This window comes from Pinus tabuliformis, chromosome 3_2, assembly GCF_031772625.1.
Source record: "Pinus tabuliformis cultivar Carrire ecotype Pingquan chromosome 3_2, CPIR1, whole genome shotgun sequence".
NCBI classification, from domain to species: Eukaryota; Viridiplantae; Streptophyta; class Pinopsida; order Pinales; family Pinaceae; genus Pinus; species Pinus tabuliformis.
In genome coordinates, this window is record NC_142302.1 from 1,197,857,329 (window position 1) to 1,197,865,100 (window position 7,772).

The following is a 7,772-nucleotide window of genomic DNA, read 5'->3' on the forward strand; positions in this document are numbered from 1 at the left end:
TCTTTTGAATTAATACAATCAAACTCATTTTTCTCAACAAGTATCTTATGTTATTTGTTTCATGGACTCCTTGACTTTCATGTTAAATATGTTTTATGCAATTGGTTTTTCATGTGCTATTTAATTTGTTTGCCTTGTTTGTGTTTGCAGATTCGCGAAGAGGAGCTCATTTGGATCAAAAGAGCGAGGGCATCCACAAGCTTGTGTTGGACCAAAGGTAGGCTCTAAAAACCCTTGTTTTCTATTGTTTATTGAAGCATATTTAGAGAAAGATAGTGTCTGGTTGGTTTGCTTGTCGTTAAGTCTTCTTTAGATTCTAGGAAGGTCTATCTTGTCCGCAAGATCGACTCATTCCACGCGACATGCAGTGGAAAAGATGATGGACAAGATCAATGCAAGGAATGCAAATACTGGTCAAGCTCATGGCTCACTGATTGAAGAAGAACAAGTTGCTGATCCAAAACATCTTCTTTCTTATCCCAATTGTTATAGATCTGATAATGATTGTTTTGTAGATCATCTTGGAGGAGAGAGATCAGTTGATATGACATGTATGCTTGATGATGTGTTTTATACTGACGATTTGCCTCAGTTTGATCAGTATGATGATGATTATGTTCTCCAAACAGAAGCTAATCTTGTAGACAAATCAACAGCTAGTTTGTGGGAGGAGGAAGAAGTTCACTTACAGCAGCTCGAATACAGTGATCAACTAATGCATATCAGCTATGAAAATGACAAGGAAAGTGCATCAAATTTTGAAGTAAGTGAAAGATCTTTGCCTTTTTGTTTTGATTCATGTCAGTTCATCAGAGACAACTTCCATGCAATCAGAAATCAGCTGTCAACAAGTCTTGATTTGGACCATCTTGAGGGCAATGAAAACCTTGTTCAAGACTTTTCATATCCATATTTGCAGCCCCCGAATGCCTTTGATTGTCAAGTTGCAAATAAAGACTTGGAAGCTGGAACATATGCTAAGATGATGCAAGATGATTCCATACCATTTTGTTTCGAATCATTTCAGTTTTTGAAGGGAAAATTACATAGTACATCTTCAGTAAAGAATGAGCAGTATGTAGGCAATCATGTAATCACATTGGAACCAATAGAAAATGGGTTGCAATAGCATTTTAAAGTTTTACATGATCCAATAGCTGATGTTTTGGATGAGGTTTGCAGTCAAAGTCCTTCTCCATTGACTGCATGTGAGCTTGAAACGTGTATTGATACAAACTTGATCCAGCAGCTGGTTTCTTTGTCATTTTCAACAGGAGTCTCTTCACAAAGCTCAGATCAAAGTTTGCATTCATGGTATGAAGAGAAGAGAAGTAATCCATTGGATGAGCTAAGTCCCAGTGTCCATGAATTTCAAGATCCTTATGCAGTGTTTTTGGAGGTGGATAGAGAATCCATAGAATTCAACGGATCTATTTCCAAGTTGTCATGGGAGTTTCCTTTCAGTAGTTCTCTCTTTTTGTTCATAAGCGAGCACTTGCGGAGAATTCAAATAGCAGACAGAATACTTACTTGGTTGCGTTGGTTGTTTCATTTCACTTGATCAGGTGATGAATGAAACTGTTATAGTAGGTTTTGATGAATAAGCTGCACTTTGAGCATCATATCCAATTTTTCGATTATGTTTAAGTATCGAGTTAGTTTTTAGTTGAGTGAGATTCAGTTTGTGTCGTAGAGTCATTAGTTTTTAGTCATGCATTTCAGCTCAAGTTTTTGATTCCATTGCCCAATGGATGAAGGTACTGTTTGCTCTCCCAAAGATCTACCGTTCTTGGCACCTCCAAGGAGCTACCATTCCCATTGGAGCCAATGTTAGTGTCAGTATTTCTAGCCTTCCTCCAGTGATCAAACATTCTCTTACAAAGTAATTTTAAGGTGTCAAGGTCAAATTTTATCATTTCAGTGAGTCTTCAAGTAAAATTAGGTCACTAGGCATTAGGTCTAGGGTTTGCTTTCAATCCTTTCAAAATTGTCCAAATGTTGGTTTATGTCACTATTCAGCTGAGTCTACCATCATTCAGAGGGTTTTCATCATCATGTCAGGTTCCAATGGGTCATTTTACACCTTGTTCATGCTTCAGTTGCGCCTAGGCAAGGTTCATTTCCCTCTCCTAGGGTTTTGAAGGAAATTTCTCTTGGATGGTCAAATCATGAGAAAACATTGTATCCGGATGTTCATACACCTTCCCCTATTTTTAATGTACCTTATTAAACACTTACCATCATTGATATCTCCCAAATTCCTCATTTTCGCACAAACCCTAGTTTCTTGCTACAACTTGACAATTTTCAAGGCTAGGCTTGTGTTTTGCCCTTTTTCACCCCTTACCCTCACTCAATTTCTAAGATTACACTTTTCCCTACTTCCTAACATCCCTCCCTACTTCCCAAAATTTCCTCAAGAATTTAGAAGCTCCCTATCCCCTTCATTTCGCTTCATTTCGACAAATCTCTTGTTCCACACATTGGGGTAGGTTTCACTCAAACGATGTTTCTGGGCAAGAAAAGATGAATTTGGGAAAATTGAGAGAGTTTTTTTTCCAAAACAGGCCAAGGAATAAAAACCTCCTTCACTTTTTACACAGGTGTCATGGTTTTAGAGAAATGTCAAAAATACAATTGTCTCGGGAGAATTGATGCACCTCTGAAGTGACCTTGGGAAAATCAAGTTTTCTCCTAGCTTGGTCAGCCAAATGACTTTCTTAATGAGTAAAATGATAACTATACACAAATATATTTCCAATGAGCTATCATGAGCTCAATTTGGAGTTGAGGAAGGCATTCAAAAGTTGATTGTAACAGCACTCTGCCTTTAGGCAGCCTCATTTGACACATTTTGACCAGTCTTGGGAGATTTGATTTTTGATAGGGCAAATGAACTATAAATTGAAAAATTCTAGTTGGGTTGGAAAGTAGACTCAAAGAATTTTCAAACAAGCTATCTTACACCCAATTTGGACGCCAGGAAGACCTCCAAAGGTCTCCTGCAAAAAGCGCTACGCACAGGCTCTATGTGCTGCGCCTCAAGCCCAATGCGCCGCGCCCTCCCTGTGCGTCGCGCCACCTGGCGCGCGCTTTTGCTAGGGAGCTCCAAACTGAATTTTTTTTATATTTTTGGATTTGGCATGAAAAATCATGACTGCTAGTGCATGGCCAAGAAGTTTGGGCAAGTTTTGAGTCCCCAGGAGGTCAAAAACACTCAAAAAATGACCTCACTGCCCCTATTTTGACACACAGGAAGCAGTCTTGGGAGATTGAATTTTTGGAGGGGTAAATTGGCACCAAATTCATAACTTCCACTTTTGTTGGAAAGTAGACAGGCAAGGCTTTCCAACAAGCACACTTGGGCTCAATTTTGACTTCAGGAAGTGCCTCAAACTTAGCCTCAAAGTGGCGCGACACATACAGATTTTGGCGCGATGCATAGAGGATTTTCGCTCAATTTTTCACCTTCCAGCTCAGAAATTCGGCCAGTTTTACTAGTTTTGCTTTGTGATGTAATTTTTTATCTATATTGATGTAATTGGATAAACATGATGTTATTTTGGCACTTATTTACTTGTTCCAGAGGATTCATTCACTAAAAAGTGAAAATTTAATGAATGAATCAGTTTCCTAGCATATAGGGTAAGTTGTTTGACTACCTAGATTTCAGTTCCTTGTTTAGAATTAGTTCAAACAGCTCCTAGAATGATGAGCTCGACCCCTAGAGGCAAGGGAATGGGTTGGGCTATTCTATATCATGTAATTCCTAAGTCATTTTCAGGGTTGGACACTAGGGATTGCTTTGGCATATCATTGTACATTTTATCTCTGCATTTTTGGCTAAGGAAAGACCAGGGTTTTGCAGCACTGTTTGGGATCCATGTGACTTTATGTTTTGATGGTGTTCTTCTCTAAGTAATTTTAAGTTCATTAGTGTTATGTGTATCATTTTCTTGTCTCTTCTTCTGAATTTGAACAAATGAGTGATTAAGGTGGAATCCATTAACCGATATGCTCTGCCTTTGAATTTGTTTAAATTTCCATGTTTTCATCTGTTTAAGGAGAATTCTTGAGACTCTCTTGCTCTCCTTAGCTCCTCACTAGTCCGATCTATACATTCACTCAATTTAAAGCATCAAAACGATTGCCTTCCTTGCCCCAATCAGAACTCTGCAGAAACTGTGCCTCATCCCCGAGCCCAATTTTCCTTTCCTTGTTTCCAACACAAAACCCTCAAAAACTCAAATCAAAACCTTTGCACTTAATACCTAGCCTAATATTAGCTTTTATTACAGTCATCTCGAGCCCCATCGATTATCTTTTGCCGAGATTAACCCGGAGAGAGCTCTCTCCTATCCTCGTAGGGCTAGCTACGAGGCTGAGCATGGTTTGATGTGGACCTAGAACGTTGTCTTTTCAGCCTTAGGCAAATCTAGGCTCTAACAGGTCCAACATAGCCAATTTGTTTATATGAGTTTTTATTAACAAGATTCTCTAATTAGATGAGGTCTTAGCAATCTCAAAACTTTGAACTTATACTAGTGGTATGATTTCCCTTCAAACAGACTAGTAACATAAAGTTTTATAACTTTTATTTATATATGCTGCCCAGGTAGCCCAAACATCAAACAAAGGGTTGAAACCCAGAGAGGAGCAGCGGATAGACCACAAACGATGGCAAAGCGACAAATGGAACCACAAACCCTAGAGCCGAGAACACCATGCGCCACATCAACAAAAGAACCCAACGCTTGAAGAAACAATGATGGAGGATGGTGTAACAAACCTGGTGAAAAGTTCAAGTAATAAAATTTAATAAAGGAAAAATAAAACCACGGGTAAGGGACATGTATTCCAAGCTGAATGTTGGAAAGATATATCCTAGTTGGCATCACTGGATGTGTGTTTTGGCTAAGGAAATTTGGCAAAGGCTAAGGCAAATGCATTAAAAGGAATTTTTGCACATTTATTTATGAAAATAGAGGAAATTAGGAGAAAAGGAAGGTAAAAGGTCACATGTTTCATGTGAGGAAGAAATTGAAGGAAAATAATGGAAAATTAAGAAAATAGAGGCCTCATGCATAAAAAGGCTTCTGAGGATCAATGGGAAAGCTTTTGTTAGTTCATGGCTTTTGTTTGTTCAAGTTTGGAGCTCTCTCATTCTTCTCTCTCTCTCACTCTCTTGGTCACTTACAGTTTTCTTGGAGCACTCTAGTTTTGAGAAAAGGAAGGGAAAGGAAAAGCAAGCAAGGATCAAGGAAAGGAAAGCATGAATCAAGCAACTTCAACATGAATACTTGCAGGTAATCTTTTTCATGTGTGATTTCCTAGCTGTTTTGGACATGCATGACTTTTCATGTTTCAGTGGCATGGTTTTTCTTGGCTATGACAATGGATTTCATCCTAGCCTAGCATTTTTCCGAATGCCATGGTATGTTTGGATGTTTATTTCGGTTTTTGAGCTTTGGTTTACTGGTTGGATTTCAGTATGCGAGGCGAAGGTGGTCTCAAGGTTATTCCGAAAGGCCTAGGAATCCCTTGACTAGTTTTGGCGGGATACTTGATAAAACATGAGGGATCAGTCTCAGTTTAGGGCCTAGTGATCTAGGTTTGAATTGAGATAAAGTCTAAGAGACAAGGAGATGAAAAATTTCTCAAGGATAATGATGGATTCCAAATGGCATTCCAAGTTATGTTTAGTTATGATCGAAGCACCGGTTTTGGTTTGATCACGGTTGGGTGAGGGTGGAGGTGGTTTAACCTCTGGATTCCCTTGGTTGTTCATGGATTGGTTTTTCTATGAGATCCCACATTAATGCTTGTAATATGGCAGAGGGGTGACTAGCTGAAAGAGAGATTTGGTTCAACCATGTTTATGGTAGGGTGGTACGTGGAAGTCCCGAACTTGGTTAGATTTTCGTATGATTAATAAAAGATAAGTTCTAATACTTTTGCACTTATTTATATGTGGATTTAATGGCTATCATATCTCTGATATTTATATGGTTTTATATTTGTTATAAGCATGGTTGAATGATTGGTTTATGTCATGGTTATTTCATGTATTTACTTTTAACTGTTAAATGGATGGATGCGAGACCTACTTGATGATGTAGTAGTTCAATGGAGAAGGAGGAGATCCTTCTGGTTATGTTTCATAAGTTTTTTCGTTTGTTTATGTTCTGTCTTGTATCCTAGACCTGTAGGTTGCATTGATGCCAAGTGTTTGACAAAATGTTAGTCCTAGTTGGGGATGCTTAGGCCTAGTCCCAAGGGTGATTTATGATTGATCAACATTGTTATTATGGTTTTAATGAATTATGGAAGTTACAACAAGTTTTGGGAAGAGTCCAGGATTATGGGCTAGAAAAGTGGCTTAAATCTTGGGGTCCCTGGCACAAAACTGGCAATTTTGGTCCACAATCACTGACAGGCAGGTCTGTGAGAGTGACTTTGGGTTGTTGGTCGCTCCCTTGCCCATAGCATGAGAACGAATATGGCCTAAGAGTTGTAGAATAGTAGTGGGACCCAGGGACAGGCTATTTGAGTGGCTGACTTGTATCCCAAGGGTTTTGTTGATGATGTTGGATGACTGTATGTGATGTTCTATCGATTCCACTTCCTTAAGGTGACATAGGAGGTCAAATCTGACTGTAATAGCATCTCTCCTCATGTTTACCCCGGTTGGCATGGTTACTTTGGGTAGACCTGGGAGGAGGTGTTACAGATGGTCTGAGATTGATGGATAAACCTTGACGAGTGACCATGGTAATCGCAACAAAACCTGAGCATAAGATGAGCCAACGAAACACTCCAGCAGAGAGAGGAAACACCTACAAAGCAAAGGGGATCCCCATGCATGAGCCAAAATGTCGATAACAACACCTACAGTGGGAAGTGACAATGACCATGGCAAAGATCAAACAAGATGAAAGAGATAGGGAAACACAAAATAAGGGGTGAAGGAAGCTAGGGTTTAGCCACCAAGTCCCTTGCTCCTTCGATGCCCTCCCATAGTTATATAATATGCATGCCTATCCAATTCGGAGAAAGACTTTTAGAATTTTAATTTAATCATCTATAATTATTAATTGGATGGTAGAAATTTAACCTTTTTATGGCCTTTATACCCTTTTAATTATATTAATTAATTTTAAAATGTCATATAAACATGTGTTATATAAATTATGACTTTTTAGGTATATGGTATTAGTAAGCCATGGTATTCTAATAAAGTATATTTGCTAGTGCAACCATATAAATTGAATCATTGATCAATATTGATAGACATCCAAACACTTATCTCATGATACATTTCACATTGCCAATAAAATATTCTTAAAAAATAAATAAATTATTATTAATTATAAAAAAAAAGTAATATATGAGTTAAATAAAATACACATTTAAAAAAATGTGTAACAAGATTATTAACCATGAGTTTCACCCCACTTTAACATGGAGATTCTTAGCCATAAATAGACTTTGTTATAAGACCATGGTTCAATACAATGACTTACTAATACAACATACCCAAAAAAGTATAACTCATATTAATAAGACATTTTTTAAATTAATCAGTGTAATTAAAAGCCCAAAAAGAGCATAACTATCTCAACTTTTGATCTATGTATACTACTAAGATTATTCTAGGATATTCCTTGAGGTTAAATCCATACCATCCACCTTATAATTATTGATAATTAAATTAAAGTTCTATAAATCTATTCCAAACTATACATGCCTATGTGTAACAAGTGATGAGCGTC